This window comes from Cebus imitator, unplaced genomic scaffold, assembly GCF_001604975.1.
Source record: "Cebus imitator isolate Cc_AM_T3 unplaced genomic scaffold, Cebus_imitator-1.0 Scaffold323, whole genome shotgun sequence".
NCBI classification, from domain to species: Eukaryota; Metazoa; Chordata; class Mammalia; order Primates; family Cebidae; genus Cebus; species Cebus imitator.
The window spans coordinates 326,445-350,141 of NW_016107638.1; the positions used below are offsets into that span (position 1 = coordinate 326,445).

Here is a 23,697-nt window from a genome sequence, read left to right on the forward strand (position 1 = left end):
TCGGAGGACTCTGCAGCTATGGCTCTGCCCTAAATGAAAGGCACAGATGCCTTCAGGAGCCATGGTTGGAGGCTCAGGAGGCCAGTGACTTCATCAGGACCCAGGGCTGCTCAGAGGCAGCATGGCTCCAGGATAAATGGTGCCTGATGGATTCCCAGTCAGTCCAAGCCAAGCATCTCTTATGTGCCCAATGCCTGCTCCATTCTGTGACCCATTCCTGAGCCATCATTGCTCCAGTGAGACCCTTCCCCCATTTCAGGGTGAAGAGCTCTCAGGAAGCCACTGTCTTATGCAGGACACAGCAGCAAGGGTGGCCCCCCTTTGAGCGCCATCTTGGCCTCTACCAAAGCCCCTCCTTTCCCAGGAAGCAGCAGCGCTGGTGCTCCTGACAGGTGCCTCGGATCCCACGGCAGAACCAAAGGGCTCACAGGGCTCTCATCACAGCATCTGTCTGACAGCTCCTCTGCCCTCAACCCAATTATCCTAGCGCTGTCCATGACTAACGTTTTGGCAAAATGGAATGTTTACTCCTTTTGCTTTGTCCTTCCGTATCTTAGGGTTATTTTAATGCATCACAGAGTCTCTTAAAACTGCCTGGAAAAGACATTTTCTCCTCTGCCTTCTCAAAGCCACAGCCTGCTGTGAACTCTTGCACAGACACAGAGGACCCTGGGTGCTGCAGCCACCTGGACCACAGAGGGGCATGGGCAGGGAAATGGCAGCACAAACACCACATGATACAAAAGACGAACAAAAATGTGGTGGCCACAGCCAGGGTCTCAGGGGCGTCATGAGGCTTCTTTTGCCCCAGACTACCCCCACACCAAACCCTCCAGCAGATAGCATTGTATGTAATTTTTTAACAAGAGGTATATTTATGTGTTATTTGAGTAATTTAAAATAAATTTTTAAAATAAGCCGGTGACCTGAGGAAGCCAGCAACCAGACCCACACACATCAACACGAGGCAGGGGCTTCTCAAGAGTGAGACGACATTTCTCCCATCACCTCCTCACCCAGCGCCACCCCCGCCTCTGTGCTGGGTGTGGAAGCACAGCCCCCAGGGAGCAGAGCAGAGGTTGCAGTGGCCTCTGGAAGTCCCGACACTGACTTCAGAGCTGAATCGCTCTTCCAAGGCAAAGCAGAAAACAGCCACCACCGCAAAAAGCCAAGCATGTGTGTGGTCGGAGGGTGGGGAGGCAGCAGCTTTCTCTCGGATCTGGAGCCAAGATCACACTCCAACATGGGGAAACTCCCTCCCCTCTATCTTCAGAGATTCTATCGCAGCCTCTGCTCCTGGGATGAGAAAAGCAATTGACACCTCATGTGTGTGGAGTTCACCGCTGACCCAGGAACAAAAGCTCTCAGCAAGTCTCCAGTAAAGGGGCCTCCAGGGCTCCCAGGGGCTTGACATGGAGTGTGTATGTTTTTGATACAGGGGTGTGGTGCTGCCACAATGTGAGTCATCTGTATAATGGCCACAACTCACGAAGAAATGTGGGAGGTGCCTGCAGCCCACCAGCCTCCTCAAGGCCTGGGTGAGGAGCAGAAGGCAGTTCAGTTCGTCACCAGGTGGCTGGGGAATGGTAATGAGGGGATCCCTTTCTGTGGAGTCTTCATCATGAGTGTTGGGGGACAGCTGCATTCACCTGAGCGTCCTCCTGAGACCTCAAGCCAGGGGCTGCTGAGCTCTGCTGGACAACAGTGAAGGCCTCCTCACAGGGCTGGCTCCCCTGCAAGTAACCTAATTCCCCCCTAGACACACTTCACTGGGGTGCGTCTAATGGAGAGTGCTCTGGAGCCTCAGGAATATCTCCCACAGGACCTGAGACTCCCTCCAACAGCCACCATGATCTTTCCAGTGGGGGAGAAGCAAGCGGGATTAATCAACTGCTTGTTTACTGCCTACTGTTCATGAGCAAGGTACACCAAAGTGTCTCCTTCCAGGAAACACATACAGAGAGAAGAGGAAAATTTAATACTCATGATAGCCTGGTAGTATCCCGTGTTTAGAAATGTGCTGGCTTTTATATAAGTATTGCTATGGTTTGACTGTGTCCTCCAAAGGCTCTTGTGTTGGAACCTTAATTCCCAATGCAGCAGTGTTTGGAGGTGGGGCCTTTAAGTGGCAAAAGGGTCATGAGGGCTGAGCCATTACTCTCACTGTTACAGAGTAAAGTAGTTCTTGCAAGAGTGAATTTGTTCTCATGCGATTAGATGGATGCAAAAAGTAAGCCTGGCTCACTCCTGCAGTCTGTTTCGCTCATGCTGGCTTCCCTTTCCCTTTTCCACCAAGAGATGAAGCAGTACAAGGTGCTTCCCAGACATGGTTGCCTGAACTTGGACTTCACAGTCTCCAGAACATAAACTTCTTTCCTTTATAAATTACCCAGTCTCAGGTTATGACAACAGAAAATGGGTCAGGAGTATAGTTTTACCTGTAAATAAGTTGGGGAGCTACTTGTCCATCACTGTCCCAAGCAAAAGAGAGATGGCACCATGGTCCCTGAATTTGATGGTAAGTAAAGCAACTTAAGGAGCCAAATCTCAGTGGAAAGTCTGGGGCAGCCCTCTGTGCCACCCTCTTCTCCAGCCCATCTCACAACTAATCAGGGCTCAGGGCTTTGAATGCTTGAAATGTCCTACCTTTAGGGAAATCAAGAATGACAGAAGTAATGGGAGAGATACAACAAGAAAAAACCTTGAACCAACCTCTATCTCTTGGTGCTTTCTGATGTTTCTTGCTTTCAGAGAGTCACAGGACAGCCCAGCATGGTCAAGGCAGCCACAGCCTGATAGAGACTAAGGCAGGACTTTCAGAGCCCAGTTCTAGCACAGTTCTGGGAGGTGGGCAAGACCCTGGTCAAGGCATTTCAGGACAGGCTGATGAGCTGGGCCACCCCAGTGCTGAGAGGGAAAGGTTAGGCCAGGAGACACACTGGGACGGATGGTTCAGTGGAGCAGGGACTCACGATGTGGATTTACTGCTCTGCTTTCACCCTGCTAGTGCCATCTGCACATGGGCCCATCTGGTTAAGTCACTCTCCCCAGTGCTGGCTCCTGGGCAGAGGTCAGCAGTGCCTTGTCAGCAGGCACCAAGGACACCCACAGATGCTGCACTCAGACTCGCAGGACATCCCATTCAGCCCAGGCTGCTTCAGAAACCAGAGGCACCCTTCTTCCAACAGGTGATCAAGCTCTCTGAGGCCAACAGCAGAGGCCCTGGAACATGGCACCCCTGGGTCTCCCCTCTCCAGCCCTCCCCGGCCCACGAGCCAACAGGGGCCTCTTTGGCCTTAAGGCAGCTTGGAGGGGTCTGTCCTTTCAATGGAACAAGTCCTGACCACAGAATGCAGACGGTCTCCCCCACATGGTGCTAACATGCACACGTCCTTATTTTGGGATCATGGGGCCAGACCTCAATTCCAGATAGCAGCCTCCTCAAACTCACAACCTACTGCTTCCCTCTTCAAATGCAACTGAACACAGCCAAGAGACACTGGGCAAAGGGGCAGACTTGTACAGACAAGCACAGCCCATGGCCACCTGGGACGCACCAGGATCAGAGAGACACATCGATGTCCCCTAGTTCAGAAGATGCCAGAAAACATGGTTTTTGCCAAAAACCAAGAAGCTTCAGTTTCCTGTCTGTTCATCGTCAATGTGGGATGCCAGTCTGATGGCAGACCTGCCCTCCAGTGTGAACTGAACTCTAAACTGTGCCCCTCCCTCCATAGTCCCCAAGCTCCTGTCTCCTCTGCAAAACCTCCAGACTCCTGCTTGAGAAGGAAGGGGCCTGCAGACACCTGATTCTCATGCTCAGTTTAAGTGCACGTGCCAGCCTGCGAGCCGCAGAGGCACACAGAGAGGAAACTGCATCGCTGTTTCAAAACACAAAAGAAAGAACTCTGAAACGGCATGGGGATGTCTAGAGGTAGAGCAGCTAGAACAGAAAGTGTTTTTGCATCACCCCTCGCCCCACGTAGCACCCAGTCACCCAGTCACTCAGCTCTCAGTGGAAAGCGCAGCACACGAAGCCAGGCTGGGACCTGCAGCCCAGGCTCTGCATTTGGCAGTTAGCAGCTGTGATGTCTCCAAGAACCCTGCAGAGAGGGAGCCCACAGAGGAAGACCGAGCGTAGACCAGAAGTCACTGGAAGCTGGGTGAGGTGGCTGAGTTCTGTGCTGTCAACCAGAGGCCGAGGAGGGAGCACCCTGGTGCCCGCATCCGCGGTGAGCCTTGAACCCAGCATCCAGGCCTCCACCCTCTCCTTCCTCAGGCCTCCTGGGCACACAGGACCCACCAGTGCACGCACAGGTTGCCCCTATGAACCAGCAGCGCTGGGGTGATCTGCACTGTGGTCATGGTACACGTGGAGAGGTTCCATCTTTGGGAAAGAAGCCCTGAGCATCCTGGGAGCCAGAAAGAAGAATCTCCAGAGACAAATGGAGAATGGACCACAGAGGCCCCGCCCCATTATCATAACTCCACCCCACTCACATGACTCCACCCCACTCACATGGCCCCTCCTCTCCCAGTGGCCTCGCCCCACTCAGCCCCACCCTCCTTGCACATGGCTCCACCTCCTTTCACTTAGCCCCACCTCCTTGTATACAGCCCCACCCTCTATCAAGTGGCTCCAGTGTCTCTTACACTCCCCTGATGGTACAGCCCACAGCCCCTCCTCAGGCCCACTCTGACCTCAGGACTCTTCTCCACCATCCTGGATGGCAGACTCACTGCTGACTTTCCAGGATGTCCCCTGCAGACACTCCATGACCACTTGGGTGGAGCACGAGAGGCCGGCCAACCTATAAGGACACTGCCTGCGGTCACATGTGCTCCACACGCCAATCAGCTAAGGCTGTGGGTCGGGCCAGGAAGGTTCTGCCCAAGGTGCTGCTGTGGGCGGAGCCTTGCTGACAGATACACCCTTGTCTCCTTGGCAACCAGCCCTCTTGCCTGCACACCTGGCTCTCCTCTCACCTGGATGAGGCAGTACCTTTCACCCCGTCCCTCCCACCAAGTCCCCACAGAGCAGCAGGTCAACTTCTAAAGCGAGGCTCAGACTGACTCTCCCATAGAGGCCCCAGGGGTCCCAGCCTCCTAGTATAACCCAAGCTCCTACCCACGTGCAAAGCCTGTGCCCCTCTTCCTCCTGAGCTGTGGACACGCGACCCTCCCACTTCAGAAAAGAAAAATGGTGTCGCTGCCCTTCACTGCTCTCTGTGTAAGCAGACTCAGCACTAGGGGGTATTCTTGGGGGCCGGGAGCTGCCTGCAGACCCCCGCCCAGCCACAGAAGGCCCTGGAAGGAGGCGGTCTCTGCTGAGGGCCTGGTTTTGCTGTCACCCCCTAGAATGCTGGAGTCTCGCCTCCTACAGATCGAGAGCCTGTGGTCGCCCCACTTGGCTGTGACACGTCCCCTGACGCTAAGCAGACATGTGGCCCAGAGGGCTCCAAGGACCCAGAGTGTTCCCAGGGAGGCTCCTCCAAGACGGACCATTTTCTCTCTGGGACGGGATGCTCATGCTCAGGACAGACGTGCCCGCGGACAGGCCCGTGCCTGTGGCTTCGTCTCTGTGGGAATAGAAACCTCCACATCGGACGTCATGGATGAGTGACACTTGGAATTGTCTTTAAGTCCGTGTTACTGGAAAGTAAGGAACTTGGGCATTTCTACTGCAACAAGGCAACCTTTATTCTTTCATCCCTGCAGTAGTAATGAACACTTACCTTTTAAATAATTCTCACTCATTAGCCTACTCAAAACATTTGTACAGAGTTATCTCATTAGGGCTTATTTCTGTCCTGCCCTTTTTGTGCTGAGTACAAAAATAATATACAATAAGATATAAGGTATGTTCTAAGACCTTGGATTTTTTCTTGTTTTCATGACCTCACTCTGATACACTGTGTTCCCCTTATCCTTCCAATAAACTGCCTTTCTGCTCAGGAGAACCAGAGTCAGCATCCGTTGCTGACATCCAGACGTCCCTAGCACCCCCTCACAGTCTGCTAGAAGCCTCTGCTGAGATCACATGTGTGAGCCCCTTGATGGCTCCTAATGATGGCAACAGTTAACCTTTTCCAAGCACGTGCCCTGTGCCCAGCCTGCTCTGTTTCGCATGAGTGGAGCCATTCCATTGCTCAGCCCTTGCCAGCTGTACACTCTACTGCCCCACTTGACAGATGAAGTCATGAGGCCACACCGTAGTAGGACTCATGCCAAGTGACAGAGCTGGTAAGGAGCCAATTCAGGACTCAGGTCAAGACATCCTGGTTCCAAAGCCCCACCCTGACCCACCATGTTACTCAACACAGGTGGGTTACACTTGACCTTTAGCTGTCTTTTCATGCCCTGGGGATGGAATTTTCCTAGAATGGCTGCTGGCTCCCCAGCCTGGCACATCATGGACTTGTAGTTAATGACTCTGCCCTCAGATGCCCATGACGTCAGAGATGGGGGATGGGCTGGCTGAGCCCCCTGGCTCTGTCAGCTGCAGGAGCCTTGGGGTGTGGGGGATGACCCACAGGAATCCATGTGCATCCCAGAACATGGAAGGCCATGGCCCAAAGCATCTAAATTCCATCTAACGGCATTTTTCAGGAATTAAAAAAAAAAAAAGGCAAAACAGAAAATCCATACAGCTACTGTGCCCGGAATGAACAAGTTTAGCTGCTGAAGGGCGCTCCTCCCCAATCTCAGCACTGCAGTTGGGCCAGAAGAGCAGTATCTATAAACGTCTATAAAAGCGGTATAGCTTTCAATTTGGCTCCTGGGCCATGCCTATTTGAAATCTCAGCTAGAATTTAAAGGGTTTTTTTTTCTTCCCTTTGTTCTTCTTGTCATGATGTTGGCCAAAGGGTTTATATCAAAAGATCCAATCCATTCATTATCCTTGCATTTATTTGGTTATAGCTGGCCTCTATCCAAGAAGAATTTTGGATGACTTACAGAAACAAGAGGAAAGCATTGCTAATGCCAGAGTGTCTTTAAACTTTCAGGAGAAGCATATATGTCGTGGTTTTTCGCATGAGAACAATCGGGTTCAAAGGGGCCTGTATGTGGAATCTCGTCAAGATCAGTGCAAACAGCCTCAGCCACCTGGTCCCTTCTCACATTGGAAAAGTCATCACAATACCAAGGCCTAGAGTGGCCAAGCTCATCCCACACCACGACTTCCCTCCCCACTCCGTCTGGTGGGTAAGATGAACATTCTTTCATTCCCAGTAGAATAGTTGAGATTCTGGTCTGTCTAATGTTGGGCAAGAGGCAGAGAAAAAGAACACATGCCCAGAGTTGACAGTTCAAGCCCCACCCATGAGACACAAGCATGCTGTCATCAAACCCAGCAACACAGTTTTCCAGAATAGAGCAGGCTGAGGTGTGCAGTCACTCAGCCTCAGCCCTCTGCCTGTCCGAGGTTCCAAGTTTCCATGGGGTTCTGGAACTAGCCCCGGGTCCTCATGGTGACCAATCTGGTGGCTTCAGGAAAGTGACTGAGATCTTTAGGGCTTAGTGGGACGTCTCTGAAATCTCCCTCCAGAAGGATTAGGGGCACAGTGATCAGACACAGACCAGGAGGTGGCGTGCGGCCCCTGCTCAGAAGCCAGGTCTGGAGGAGGCCCAGAGAGGCCCGACAGAACGAGGCTTACCTCCACCAGGGCCTGGGCTGACCCTGATGATCTTACAATTGATGGAGAAAAACTGACAAAATCCAATACTGATTCGTGATTAGAACTCTCAAAAAACTAAGAATAAAGGGAAACTTCCTCAGTCTAATAAAGAACACCTACAAAAAGCCTAGAGGTAACTTATTAGTTGAAGACAGAATGGTTTCCTTGTAAAATTGGGAATAAGCAAAGATGTCTGCTCTCATTCTGTTGTTCAAATAGTACTGAGAATTCCAGACAGCACAGCAAGGAAGAAAAAGCACACAGATCAAAAGGAAGAAGTAAAACGGTACCTATTTGCAGATAATGTGAGCATTTATGTCACTAATTTCAAGGAATCTAGAAAGAAACTCCTAAAATTATTGAGTTCATAGTCACTCAAAAAATATGTATTTAGGTGTAAATTTAACAAAACTTGCATAGCACCTATATGCCAAAACTACAAAATACTGATGAAGAAAACCAAAGAAAATTTTAAGTAAGTGGAGAGATATCCCATGTTAATGGACTGGAAGATTCCATTAAATAAAGATATAAATTCTCCCAAAAGTAATACATGGTCTTAATGTAATTACTATTCATCCCAGCAAGAATTTTTGTAGACATAGAAGAGCTTACTCTAAAGTGCATCTTTAAAGGCAAAGAAACTAGAAAAGCTAAAACAATTTTTCAAAAGAAGAATAATGTGATATGAGTCATGTGCTCAACCTGACTTCACTCTACCTGATTTCAAAACCTACTATACAGCTACAGTAACCAAGACAGTGTGGGACTGGCACAGGGACAAACAGGTCAATGAGACAGACCCGAGAACCCGGGAACAGACCCACACAAGGACAGCCAACAGATTTCTGACAAAGAAACAACAGCGATTCAATAAAGGAAGAAGAGTTTTTTTCCCCCTTAACAAATAGTGCTGAAACAGCACCTTATACCAAAAAAATTCAAAATGGATCATAGATTAAATGTAAAAAATAAAACTGTAACACTTTTAGATAAAAACAAAGGAGAAAATCTTTGGGACCAAGAGTTTGATGAAGAGTTCTTCATGATGACACCAAAAATACTATCCACAAAATTAGAAAATCAATAAATCCACAAAATTTAGAAAGTTCACCTTTGTGAAAAACTCTTGCTAAAAGGATGAAAAGATAAGCTACAGACAAGGAGAAAATATTTACAAACCATGTAGCTGACAGAGGATTCAGATCTATAATAATTCAGATCTATAATTCACGTATATCTATCTAGATTCTAACTATAATTCAGATCTATAACATAGAATTCTCAAAATTTAATGGTGAAACACAAAAATAATTCAATTAGAAAATAGGCAAAAGATGCTAAGAGACATTTTATTGAAGAGGATATATAGATGACAAGCACAAGAAAAAATTTTCAACATCACTAACCATTGGGAAAATTCAAATTAAGATCATAAAGAGAACAACTAAAATAAAAAATAGTAACTATACCAAATGCTGGCAAAGAAATTAAATCACTCATACATTGTTCATGCAATGTAAAAAGGCAGAGATACTCTGGAAAATAGATAGAAAGGTTTTTTTGTTTTTTTGTTTTTTTTTTTTTTGAGACAGTCTGACTCTGTAGCCCAGGCTGAAGAGCAGCAGTGCGATCTCGGCTCACTGCAACCTCCACCTCCTGGTTCGAGCAATTCTCCTGCCTCAGCCTCCTGAGTAGCCAGGATTACAGGCACGTACCACCATGCTCAGCTAATTTTTTTTTTTTTTGGGGTTTCACCATATTGGCCAGGCTAGTCTTGAACTCCTGACCTTCTGATCCACCCACCTCGGCCTCCCAAAGGAGGATGCAAGGCAAGAGTCACTACACCCAGCCTGGAAGATTTTTTTTTAATATTAAATATATTTACCATATGACTCTTGTATTAGTTCATTTTCACCTTGCTAATAAATACATATCTGAGACTGCATAATTCATAAAGGAAGGAGGTTTAATGGACTCACAGTTCCACATGGCTGAGGAGGCCTCACAATCATGGCAGAAGGTGAATGAGGAGCAAAGTCTGGTCTTACATGGCAGCAGGCAAGAGAGAGGTTTTGCAGGGGAACTTGCCTTTATAAACCATCAGATTTGACAAGACTTATTCACTACCATGAGAACAGTACAGGGGAAGTGCTCCCATGATTAAATTATCTCCACCTGGCCCTACCCTTGACACATGGGGATTACAGAGAGGCTGCTGGCATCCATAAGGCCCCCTCGGCGATGGGCTCTGTCACCCAGGACTGACTTGGCCAGTCTCTGCATGGCGTGGCCCAGCCAGCAGTTAACAGCCAGCATCGCACTGATAGAGCAGTGTCCATGCTGCTGGGTCTTTGGAACATGACCCCTGCTGTCACTGCCTGTGTCGGAGTATTTCCCTCCTGCGTTATTTGACCTGATATGTCCAGTAACCACAGTGGACCAGGAAAGGGGCCACCTAGACAGGCAGTAAATAGCTATTCCAAACACCACGGGAGAAAGTGTGATCCACCCAGCCTCCATGAGCAAAGGCTGAGTGGGTCACAGGGTTGTGGCGGTCACCCCAAGCAACCCCGGTGAGGTGGCATCGGAGAAGACCGAGACTGGAGCCATGGGGAGAAGCAACATGGGGCATCAGCAGAGCCCTGGGGGAACCCAGCAGCCATGCGGCACCCAGTCCTCACCAGGACACCAAGGGACATGGAGCGGCACTCAGACTTTAACCCCGGCGCCGCAGTGCTGAGGCACACGGCCCTTCCCAGTGGTGCGCGTCAGAGGAGGACTGCTTAAACAGATTAAATAAGACTTGGAGTGTCATCACATCATAACCAAAGCGTCCAGGATGCAACTGAAAATCATTTGTCATACTGAGAACCAGAAAAACCTCATCAATGAGAAAAGAAAATCAACAGACATCAACACCAAATGATGCAGACAGTGAAATTAACTGACAAGAATTTTTAAAACAGCCATGATAGAAATGCTTCCACAGTTATAGACACTCTCGAAACAAATGAAAAAGCAATGTATTGGCAAAGAATTAGAAGCGCTTCCAATTCTGGACTTTTTCAGATTTCGACATTTCTGCGTTATACATACCCGGCTGAGCATCCCTAAGCTGAAAATCTAAAATCTGAAGTTCTCCAACAAGCATCTCCTTTGAGCATCATGTCAGCACTCAGCAAATTTGGAGTTTTGGAGCATTTCAGATTTCAGATTTTCAGATTAGGGATCCTCAACCTGTATAAAGAAGAACCAAATGGAAATTTTAGAATTGAAAAGTAGAATAACTGAAATTAAAATCTCAATGGACGGGCTGGGTTTGGTGGCTAATGCCTATAATCCCAGCATTTTGGGAGGCTGAGTGGAGCAGATCGCTTAAAGTCAGAAGTTTGAGACCAGCCTGGCCAACATGGTGAAACCCCATCTCTACTAAAAATACAAAACATTAGCCAGGTGTGGTGGCTATTAGCACGTTACTTGGGAGGCTGAGGAACAAGAATCACTTGATCCTGGGAGGCTGGTTGCAGCGAGCTGGGATGGCACCACTGCACTACAGCCTGGGTCACAGAGTAAGACCCTGTCTCAAAAACAAAACAAAACAAAATACCTCCATGGATGGCTCAACAGCAAAAATAGAAATAGAGAAAAGAAAGGAAGGAGTCATGGACGAAGGATGACTTGAAGAAAAAACAACGTAAGTTACACAATCTGAACAACAGAGATAAAATAGACTTTAAAATATTAAAGGGACCTGTGGGACAACAAAAGATATAATACCCATGTCACTGCAGCCCCATAAAGAGAAAAGAAAGGGAGCAGGGCTGAAAAACCAGTCCAATGGCCAAAGCTTCTTACGTTTGGCCAAACATATAAACACACAGATACAAGCAGCTGAGCAAAGTCAGACAGGAAAACCGAAACAAATCACTGCCAGACACAGCATAATCAAACTTCTGAAAACCAGAGGCAAGGACAGAAAGAGGACATCTCACCTACAGGGCCAGACAATTAGAACGGCCTGGATTTCCTGTGAGAAAGTGCCGAGGATGGAAGGGAGCAGCCTCTGTCAAGTGCTAGAAGAAATGAACTGCCCACCCTGAGCTCTATGTCCAGTGTAAATGCCCTTGAGGAATGAAGCAGAAACAACCTTCTCAAAGGAAAACACAGAACTTGATGCCAACAGGCCTGACATAAAAAATGTCTAAAGTACATTTCTGGAAATAGAAAGGAAATGATAAAAGAAGGAATCTTGAAACACCAGGTATGAAGAGAGATCAATGGGAAATAAAAATACAGTCCCAGCCTGCAAATGTGTCCAACGGTACCTTGCTCAGCAACTCAAACCCAGAACATTCCAAACACATCATGAAAGGGCATGGAGCTTTCTGTCAGGCAAGCAGCAGACCTGCCCTGGGTCACATCCTCTCGAGGAGCTCCACTGACCCAGGACTCTCATGATGCTTCCCTAGAACCCAGTAAGCAACAGACACAGCTAATGAAAATGTGTTGTGTAGGGTCTGGAATCCGAGCCCTCTGGAGAGATGCTATGAAATACAAAACTCGGACTCTGCCATCAAAGAACTTCTGGTCTCATGGGGAGGTTAAGGCCCAATCCATGAAAAAAATATTGTCAGAAATGAAAAGAATCGAAAGAGTACTTCTGAAGCCCCCACTTGCTCTAAGCTTCTGGGATCTAAGCTGTTACTGTCTGCTTTTCTCAATACTTTTTATTTCCTGATAAAATTACAAAGGTTAAAGTAACAGAAGCTCATTCTCCCTGGTGCACAGAGAAGGAAACATGAGCAAGAAAGGACTGAGGTGAGCAGGAAGGTGACCATGCTCAGTCCTCCCGGAAAGCACTGAGGGGTCCTTGACTAGGGAGGTGGCAGTGAGGACAGAGACAGAGACCAATTTTCTGTCTCATCCTGGCTCCACCTGTGTTGTGGATTGAACAGCCTCCCCACAAAATCCATATCTCCCCAGAACCTCAGAAAGTGACCTTATTTGGAAATGGCGGCCTTACAGATGTCATTAACGTAAGGCTGAAGACGAGCTTGTGCTGGATGGGGACGGGCCCCTGATCCCATCAGAGTGCCCTCATACACTGCAGGAAAGGACAATGACACAGGAAGAGGAGGCCATGGGGAGATGGGGCAGAGACTGGACTTGGCGGCCACAAGCCAGGATGCTGGGAGACAGGAAGGGGGGACGATGCCGCTGAGCCTCCAGAACACAGCGGCTCTGCCAGTGCCTTTGTCTCAGACTCACGGCCTCGAGAGCTGCAGGAGAATGGGTTTCTGTTGTTTAAAGGCACTAGGGCACAGCCATTTGTCACAGTGGCCCTAGGAAGTGGCCATGGCAGCACAGGCTCAGCTCCACTGCCATCTGCCCCTTCTCTACACTGTTCTCCTTCAGAGCGTTCTTTGGGCCATGGCACATCTCAACACATCAGGAACCACTGATGCCGTCCAACCCACTTCTGGGGTGAAGCACAGAGCTGCTCTCACGTACCAGCAGGCACTCGCAGGGTGGCATTCCCGGTAGTTCTTCAAGCCCGTTTATCACAGCGGGTACAGCGTGTGACTATCTCCTGCAACCATTTCCTCCGTGGATGATTTGAAGATTACATCCACATCACTGCCACAAAATCGTCTCTCTAAATTCTATCCCGTTACTCTAATCATGTGGACAATGCTGCCGTAATTAGTAATTATCCTCCCCTCCTTCCCAGCATCCTAAATCTCATCTAATTGTCGAATGTCAGCACGTGTGAGTCCAAGACCCACAGCACAACCGTGGCCTCCACAACCGGCTCCTGGACGTGGGTGTCTTCAGTTCTCCCAGGGGACAATGCTCCCTTCCTCATCCTGGGGCCCTGGAAGCTGTATTAACACATGCTTTCATCCATAAGTATGTGCTTTGTTTTCTCTTTGAACACAAGGATATCTCGTGCAGTCCAGGCTGGAACCCAGGGAAGTGACTATCCTATGTGGGGTCCGTCCCTGGCCTTCTGCCCGTGTCAGAGCCCACTGTCCACCCACATCAGAGGTGCTGGCTCTGCCTCTAGGTCTCTTTCTGGATGATTTTTCTTCTCAGGTACCTCTTGCTCATGGAGTATTTGTTATAAATTGTTTTTCCCCAGACACTGGGTTAGAATTTTTCCAACTTCATGCTATCCATGCTGCGCTATAGCACCGTGTCAGAGGAAAAAAAGAGAAGCCCAGTTTAAAATACAGCCTCAGCAACAACGGGCTCCATCTTCCCAGAGGAATCCTCCACCTTGCCCTCTCGTCCCTGAAAGTTGACAGAGTCAGGGCCCCAGTGTGGCAGGCCTGAGCTTCATGAGAACATTCTTCATAAAGATAAAAAGAAGGGGCCATGGCCCCTGTATTGATCATCCTCACTGGCTCCTGTTTCCAATGCCACAACTTGGGAATTTTCCCTATAGCCAGCAAACTTTCCTCCCGGAGTGTAAACTAAAGTACAACCTCTAATGTGTGTCTGAAAAAAGCGTGTGCAATCAGAACAAGTTAACACTGTCTCTATGTATCATCAGTGCTCCTCAACCGAGAGGAAAAAATATTATTTTCATGACACGATCTACAAAACAGAACTCTCAATATATTCCTTTAGGGTGGAAGACTTCAGATGGTCGAAGTTTCTATTACAGGTTTGCCCCCAGGGGACCACATCAGGATCTCCCGGAGACTGCCATCCTCACGCCTGTGAAAATAATGGTATGGGTTTCAAAGGCTGTAAAATTCGGATCTATTTTACAGCCGGGCTCTGTGGCTGTTAATAATAACTGCTCGTGTTTGTGGTCTTGAGGTCTCTGTTACGCCACATCAAAAATGATGTTACTTTCTATGAAAGATGAGTGGTTTTACTTAGAAAAGAATGGGGGTATCTGACAGCCCACAGTTTGCCTCTAGAACCGTCTAAGGAGAGACGTGTTCTGTGAAGCTCGTGGCTCTCCCCAGAGTCTGAGCTGGTTCATATTTCTGTTCGTCTGCTTTGTCTCACATTTTCCCCTATTTGCAAATGCTATTTTGTAAGTTCACAAATATAACAGCTGAACCCAGGTTTTCCCAGGCCTTAATCACACACGCGCACAAAACCCATTTTTAAGTCAGTAACACAGAAAGCCTTCCCCCTTGACATTCTCCTCCACATATTGAATGATAATTTTTAACAAGGTAAATCATGACTCATACAGAGATAAAATGGACATACATCAAAGATGTCATTTAATGTGTTAATGGATGAGGGAATGTATGAGATGTGACCATCACTTCAAAGGAAAATTCAAAGAACCACACATGCACAAGTGCGTCCCGAATGCTGAAGTCAATGTGCTTGATAGGCACAAAACTGGCAGAGCTCCATGTCCAGGGAGAAAACTCGGCTGAATCAACCAGACGAGACCTACGTGTCAGTGGCCAAGGCTGACATGAACCTGTTGGCACGCTGTCACTCATAGGGTTGTGAGGTGGCTCAAGGACACGGAGAGGGGCACAGACCCCCGAGAATCAGATAACCCGGGTAATGCCCACTTCCCATGAAGCGCATTCAGAAATCTTTTTGGTCTATTTCAAAGTCTTCCACAATTTTTCCCTCCACAAATTAAGTGTATTTTTTTTAAATCTAACTTTCCAAACTAAAAAGATATGGCGAAGTTCAAAAATCAAATAAAATTTCCATGCGCCAGAAACAGGATAGAAACGTAAAATAATGAGGTCAGTTGAGACCTGTGCCCAAGACAGCGTAACAAGACCAGACTCACCCGCCAATTGGTACCAGCTAAAACCTGAGGCAAGCTTGTGAATTCGCGTTTTTCACAGCCCCGTGCATGCATTGGGCAGTAAAGGAGAGCGCGCATGAGGGAAAGGAAGCAGCACAGAAGTGAGCCCTATGACTGCCCCAGAGCTCAGCCTTGAGACAGTTTCCACATGTTGCAGCAGCAACAGAAAGCCTAGGCAAGACCCAGCAGAGATCCTGGTGCTCAGACACCGAAGGTCAGTGACCAGAGAGGAGAGAGCTGCACGGAGCAGAGAGCCTCTCGAGTTCTCAGTACAGCAGAGACTGGCACGTGCAGGAAGGAAGCCCCCCAGAGCAGGGAAAAACCCCCCCCACGGGGACTACAGGGAATGGAACTGGAGCTCACACAGGGCCGGGATAACCGAGTCCACACCTGCCAACCTGGAAATCTTGGAACTTCTAGGGCACTGGGTGGAGTGCTCAGAAGGATCTTGGCCCACTAGTCCAGTGAGCAAAATGGGACTTAGCTTGATGCTAATGGCTTAGCAAAACAATAATGCTGAGTGGAAAATGCAAGACCAAAAGGGAGTTCATACTATACAACTCCGTGATAAAAAGTTCTAGAAAACGCAAATTAATCTATAGTGAAAGAACAAGGATTAGCAGTTGCCTTGGGACAGAGGAGGGAGGTGGGAGGGGACAGGAAACGATTAAAAAGGGGACCCAGGGAACTTTCAGGGTGATGCACATGTTCTACATCTTCACTGTGGTGATGGTTTTATGGGTATATGCACTGAAAACTTGCACATGCACAGTTATTTTTTTGCCAGTTATGCCTCAATCAGTGTGTTTTTGTTTTTTTTTGTTGTTTGTAACTGTGCAGGTGAAGCAGGTCTAGGCCTGGGGACTCTGTTACAGGTGTGGGTTTGCATGGCAAGGGGCTGAAAGCCAAGGTGATGAGAAGCAGAAGCTGGGAGGGAGACAGTAAACAGGACGGGTTATCGCCAGGTGAGACGCTCACACTCACTGATAATCAGGGAAATGCAAGTTACATCTTCAGGGAGATCCTGTTTCACACCAACGAGGTGGCAAGACTTTAAGTCGGACTACACTGGTGGCCATCAGTGCTGCTCTGGACAGAAATCTGGCAAAAATCAGCAAAACTGACATTTTTCTCACCATGTGACCCCATTCCCCAGAATACCCCCCAAGTAAACGACATGAATAACCATCAGTAGAGTAATGGCTGCCTCAGTGGTGGAGCTGGCACGGGACATGTCTGCCCTCCCATTTTGGATGTTTGTCTTTGGGTTGACTTTTTTGAGATTTATCCATGTTGATTAGCAATGTTCTGGTTCATTGACTTTGACTGACGTTACAGAATGTCTAAAATTCTTAAAAACAACTCTGTTTATGGGGTTACTGTGGGGTGATGGCCGATTACTTCTGAAATGATCACCTGTCATTCCCAGGCCACAAAAATCATGTCAGGTCTTCTCTAAATCACTGTTTGTTTCTACAGAAAACCTTTTACTTAAAAGATACACATTTTCCTGATTTGACAGAGCACTTCAGCAGAATTAAGCACCCTGGAACAAATGAAGACAGGTTTCCAAGAAAATAAAACATTTACAACACGCCACGGTGCATGCATGTGAAGAAAGCAGGGTACAAATGTTCACAGCACAGGAAAAGGAGCAGGGAAGTGGAGGCAGAGAGCAGAGCCCCAGCTGGTCACCAGCCTGCACTCCATCATCACAGTGACTCTCTGGCAGCTGTCAGAGAAGGAGCTACCAAAAGAACTGGAAATGAGCTCTGGGAAAGCAGCACACCACCAGAAACGCTGTGGGAGACCCCAGTGCCCATCTGACCGAGATGGGCCCAGGCCCGTACAGAAGAAGATCATTTGCCCCCACCATATGGCACAGGGAGCTCATGTTTTCTGAGCTGGGCAGAAAAACAGCCATAGACGTGTTTTCTGCCATATACTTGGGCTGAGGTGCCTTGGGCCCTAGCTCCTGAATGCACCTGGCAGGCAGTGTCATGTTCTCCACGAGGGGAGGTGCAGAACTGGCTGGCCTCCAGCAGGTCTACTGGCACACGCTCCCACCTGCCCTCTCCAGAGTCCTCTCCACTCCAAAGCTACCTGTAGCTCCTCAGGGGCTCAGGAAACCACAGCATCTTCCTGGAGTCAATGCCATGAGGCCAACAGGAAGGGATGGTGTCCTAGAGGTGGGTTCTTTTGGCTACTCAGAAGTTACTCACACTTCTGTCCACTTAACCCTAATTTAATTTCACTCTAGTGGGTCTCTCATTCTTCCCCCAAAAAAGACCACTCCCCATTCCCTAGGTCTAAGCCAATCCATGCATTTTATCCCCGAAACTGCTCCTGAAAAAAGCAGCCCGTGCCACTCTTGGTGGAGGCAGGTGCCTGGAAGCTGCCTTTTAATTCCTCAGTGGATGTGAAGCAAGAGCCCTGAGGGAGGACAGAGCTCTTGCCCCAAAGGTGCTGCAGAAGAGCTCACTGTGGAGACTGAGTTCAGGAACAGATGGGAAGACAGGAGAAGTGATGGTGATGTGAGCACAAGGTTGGAGTGAAATGACAGGAAGCCGGCAGGTGCCCACCCATGCCAGCCTTAGGACACGGCTCTGACCAGGGCAGGACTCGGTGCAGGGGGCCTCATCTCAAAGAAAATGAGCTCTGGGCCCAGGAGCGGCTCGCAGAGCCCAGTGTTCCCGGCAGAGCTTTTCCGACTTGCAGAGCAGCAGCAGCCTCCTCTCAGCTCTGCTCCTTTGAGCCCTGCTCTCTGGGTCCTTTGTCCTTCCTGGGGTAATAAAGAAGGGCCCTGTGCAGACCCCAGGAGCAGCTGGAAGTTCTCAGATCAGAGCTCATGATGCAGGGTTACGAAAGATGTGACTTCTGAAGCAGGAGAAGATCTCAACAGAAACCATTTAATTAAGAAACGCAGAGCAGGGAGATATGAGTTTGGAAACATCCCTTGAACCAAGCTTGAGCCTCTTCATATGTATGTTTCAATTCACTGTCTCGGCCACCCTGGAAAACAGAATGTTCTCTCTTTCTTTAAATAATTGCCTATTGGTAGAGAAATGCTAAGAAAGTGTTAGGAAAACAGATGCTGGCCAAGCACGGTGGCTCATGCCTGTAATCCAAGCACTTTGGGAGGCCAAGGCAGGCAGATTGCCTGAGCTCGGGAGTTTGCGACCACCCCGGCCAACACGGTGAAACCCCGTCTCTACTAAGCATGCAAGTAAATTAGCTGGGCATGGTGGCACATGCCTGTAATCCCAGCTACTCAGGAGGCTGAAGCAGAAGAATGGCCTGAACCCGGGAAGCAGAGGTTGCAGTCAGCCGAGATGGCGCAAAAAAAAAAAAGGAAAACAGACATCCACTGCTCTCCCAAGGATCTTCTCCTCCAGAATATTATATGTTGTTCCTGAGATTCCCAATTTGTTTAAACAGGAATTTTGATGGAAAATTACCATTTAAAGACAAACACCCAAGTTCTGTTTCAAATCAAGTAGCAGAAAAGCAAGGGAAATGAAGTAGACCATTGGCTATTGTTGATGTCAATTAAAAGAAATAAGGAATCGTTGTTCCTGGGGCAGCATAATCCTGAACTTCCCACAAGCATGAGTGCCCTGGAAACACGGGCGAGACTTTGCGCATCTGCACCCCTCAGCAGGACAGGACGGTGCCCGTCTGAAGCAGGGTGGCGTAGTTCAGATGTGTGCATCTTCACCCCCTACTCCGCAGGACAGGGCAGTGCCCATCTGAAGTAGGGTGGCGTGGTTCAAATCTGTGTCCCCACCAATCTCTTGCTGAACTGTAATCCCCAGTGTTGCAGGTGGGGCCTGCTGGGAGGTGGCTGGATCATGACGGCGGAGTTCTCACGAACAGTTTAACACAGGGCTTCCCAACACCCGGGCCATGAGCCAGGAGCAGCCCGTGGCCTGTTAGGAACCGGGCGTACAGCAGAAGGTGAGCTGGGAGTGAGCAGGCACTACAGCCTGAGCTCCCCTCCTGTCAGATCAGCCGGGTGTTAGATTCTCACAGGAGCACAAAACCGATAGTGAACTGTGCTGTGAGGCATCCAGGTTTCAAGTTTCTTATGAGAATCTGATGCCTGATGATCTCAGGTGGAATAGGTTCATCCGGAACCCATCCTCCCCACTCCATCTGTGGAAAAATTGTCTTCCATGAAACAAGCCCCTGGTGCCAAAATGTCTGGGGGCCGCTGGTTGAACAAAATCCCTCTTGGCACTGTCCTCATGACTGTGAGTTCTCATGGATCTGGTCATTTAAAAGTCTGTGGCACCTCCCCACTCTCGGTCTGCCCATGTAAGACATGCCTGATTCCCTTCACCTTCCACTATGACTGTAGCTCCCTGAAGCCTTCCCAAAAGCTGAGCAGATGCCAGCACCATGCTTCCTGTGCCTCCTGCAGAACCGTGAGCCAATTAAGCCTCTTTTTTAAAATAAATTACCCAGTCTCAGGTATTTCTTACAGGAATGCGAGAACAGACTAATACAAAGGATGACACGCAGAGTGGCTTATGATCTTGGGAAATTTGGGCCAGAAAAACACAAGTCAAATTTTAGATCCAGCAATTCCAGAGTACTTGGCCTGCCCAACTAATACCACTTCCTGGCTACAAACACCACCGGATGTCCAGACTGAGACTCTCATTGATGATGATTATGACAATGGTGATTTCTACTTAAGACAGGAAAATCTGTTATGTAACAGGCCACCAACAGGCGATGATGTTCGTCCTGGCCCAGCAGGACACACTGAATTCCCAGCCTCCTGCACGCATTCCTGGCCCCCATGTATCCGATCTATGTGCCAAGCACTACGCAAGGGACGCATTTATGCCCCATTTCCCAGGGACAGGGCCAAGCCCAGGCAGAGGAAGGACTCTTCCTGGACCAGGAGGGTGACATCTGCAAGCCACAAACAACTGTCCTGCTTGTCCAGGTTTTAGATGCTCGGTTCACATCTTTTCCTGCTGCGTCTCCCCCGACTACCCCCTCCAGCCAGAGACCTTGATTGGGAGTGGCTCCGAGTCCCCCTCTGACCCCACTCATAGACACAGCTGTTCCTGCTGGGTGGCTGGGGCCATGCTCTCATCCGCCCCCAGGAAAGCCATTCCTAAAGGCAGCCCCAACTGCCAGACACCCTGGAAAAGGTACCCCAGCTGGCCGGCCCCAAGGCTCCCCTCGCTCTGCAGCCTACACAGCCACCCCTGCTCATACCCCAGCCAGCAGCACACACTTGAAAGCCCGTGGTTATGTCCTGCGGAACAGCCAGAGAGGACAGCCATCCCATTAACCAGTGCTCGCCACGAGACAGGCCGTGAGGTCACTGCCGATCTAAAAGGTCACTCTGGGTGGTGCCCAATGAGCACTTTATTTTAGCGACATGTGCATTCTACGGCGGATTAGGAAGCAATACAGCAAACACTGTTTCCAGAATTTCTGGCTATGATGGTTTAGAGCAAGGGAAAAGCAGGCATGGAGGTTGAAAAGACGTTTCTCAACATCAAGTGGAGGAAGTGCATGGGACACAAGCGTGCAGGAGCACGCGGTGAGGGGGGCGGAAGTGAGTGGAGCTGAGAGGGGGCGTCAGGGCCATGCCTGGCAGCTCAGGGCTTGAAACCTGCTCCCTAAGGCCAGGTCTCACCGTACATGCATCATGCGGCCCTCGTGCCAGCCCTGAACTCAGACAGTACCCAGGCGGCACTTGATAAGGCAGGAAGCTGAGGAAACCAGAGACCCCAGGGACTCGGTCAAAGTCACACAGCTAATCCACAAAGGAGCAGCTGAGCCTGTATGTGCAGCTCCAGAGTGCTCACAACATACAGCATATCATCCACTTTTCCAAACTTCCTTCCTCTGCCTTTGGCCTCACCCTCTCTCCCATCCCTTAAAACCCATTCCCCTTTCTTCCTTCTGAGCCCACTCCTCTTGCCCTAAATGTCAGGAAGCTAAGCAGGCTGCCTCCCCACCCCCTGGAGACAAGGGCCTTTCCCTGCGCAGCTTGGAGAGGGGAGAGAGCAGGCCCTGCCGGCCAGCCCTGCAGGAGGGACCTGGCTCCTGGAACGTGGGTTTAGTCCTGTGGTGCACAGGAGGGCCATGCCAACATCTGAAAATGATCCCTGCCCTGCCCACAAATGAAGACTGGTTTCTCAGAAGACAAGAGTCTTTCTGTGAACTATAAAAAGCTACTGGATCGACAACCTATTATCATTGTGGAAGAAATTACTGATCTGCACGTCAGCTGGGAGGGTGCCTGGCTGGGCCATCTGCCCCGCAAATCCGCAGAGCCCCGGATCACCAGAGACTCCCTCAACGACCACGCCCCATATGCCACACACCCATCTCGGCGCTTCCCGTAGGCTGTGGACTCAAACCCAGGAAAGATGGGCAGGCCCCTCTGCACAACCAGGCTACCCCACAGCTATAGCAGCTAGGGGTGCAGGAAGACACCCGAGGATGGGAGGCTGCTTCCAGCTCTCCACGACGGACATGAGTGCACTTCTGGCCAGCTGCAGGATGTCAAAAGGAAATGCGCTCCCTGGGGAGTGTGAGACTCACAGTTGGTGCAGGGCTGCCCACCCACCGTCCCATCCACTGCTGGATTCAGTGTCAGAAGCGCTGCCGGCCCCAGCTGACCCTGCACCCTCAGCCTTCCACTCAGCACACTGCAGGCACAAGCCCAGAGTGAGCTCTGTGGCTGACAGGTGTCTGCTCCTGTTTCAGGGCAGAAGGCCTTTGACCACCAAGGCAGCCCACTTGGTGAGAGGTTGGGGGTACATGTGGAGGCCCCAGTCCCCTTCAGGGGAGCCAACACTGCCTCTGCCACCCCCACCCCACCCCCAAGACATGGGACATGGAGGTGACCAGCGGAGCCCCATCCTGGGCTTAGAGGACAAGAGGCTAAAAGTGGGGGCCAGGTCCGTGGGTTCTGGTCCTGCAAGGATCAGATGTTCACCTCACACACTCACTTGAAAGAGAAGCAGGTCACCACCAGGGCTGCCGTTCTTTAGGGGTGGCTGTTGGTGACAATATCTTTACGCAGAGCCAAACCTCCTCCCACTGACTCATGTCTTCCAAGAAGCGCTGAGGTGGGGAATTTATGGCCTCACCCGATGCCCAGAGCCACGCATGGCCGTGATGTCCCTGGCGCTGATGCCGGCTGGCTAACCCGGATGGAATGGCCACAGCCATGGAGGAGAATCCCATCCCTGGCCCAGCAGAGGGAACGTCCCCGCGTGAGCTCACAGGGCAGCGCAACTATCCTCACACCACACAGTCTGTCACCACCTCTGCGGCTCCTCATGCTAGGCCGCTGACCTGACCTGTATCTGCATCTCTCCTCTCAGCAGGGACCTCCCAGATGGCTGGTGAGAGGGTGCAAAAGAGGACAGGGGGCTGCCTGCTCCTGGAAAGCTCCCACCCATCCGCCCTTCAGAGCTGTCGCCCAGGAACCAGGTGCAGACAGTGTCAGAGCTGGGCCGTGGAACAGTCTCCAAACCACAGCATATTCTGGCCGTGGGTCACCTGGATCCCCTCCCTCAGGCCAGCACACAAGGACAGAAACTGGCCACATCCAGGGCTGCAGCTCTGTACAGGACTCACCCTGCCCTCAGTGGGCTCTGTCCTCCCTGCCTCACAGTCGCTGTCCACCAACCCGAGAGCAGAAACCCTGGAAAAGGTACCCCAGCTGACCATGGAGGACACTGACCAGGGAGGACCCTGACCAGGAAGGGAGCACTGACCGGGAAGGGAGCACTAACCAGGAAAGGAGATTAACCAGGGAGGACACTGACCAGGGAGGACACCAGCCAGGGAGGACACTGACCAGGGAGGACACCAGCCAGGAAGGGAGCACTGACCAGGGAGGGAGCACTGACTGGGAAAGGAGCACTGACCAGGAAAGGAGCATTAACCAGGAAAGGAGTATTAACCAAGGAGGACACTGACCAGGGAGGACACTGACCAGGGAGGGAGCACTGACCAGGGATGGAGCACTGACCAGGAAAGGAGCATTAACCAGGGAGGACACTGACCAGGAAGAGTACTGACCAGGGAGGACATTGACCAGGGAGGACACTGACCAGGAAGGATACTGACCAGGAAGACACTGACCAAGGAGAACACTGACCAGGGAAGATACTGACCAGGGAGGACACTGACCAGGGAGGACACCGACCAGGGAGGACACTGACCAGG

The 23,697-nt window shown here is 50.0% G+C and overlaps 1 protein-coding gene across 2 annotated transcripts in view; it reads right to left on the reverse strand.

Annotated features, from left to right (window-relative positions):
- Positions 1-23,697, reverse strand: part of ADGRD1 (adhesion G protein-coupled receptor D1) — a 175,261-nt gene that overhangs the window by 63,178 nt on the left and 88,386 nt on the right. The window lies entirely within an intron of this gene.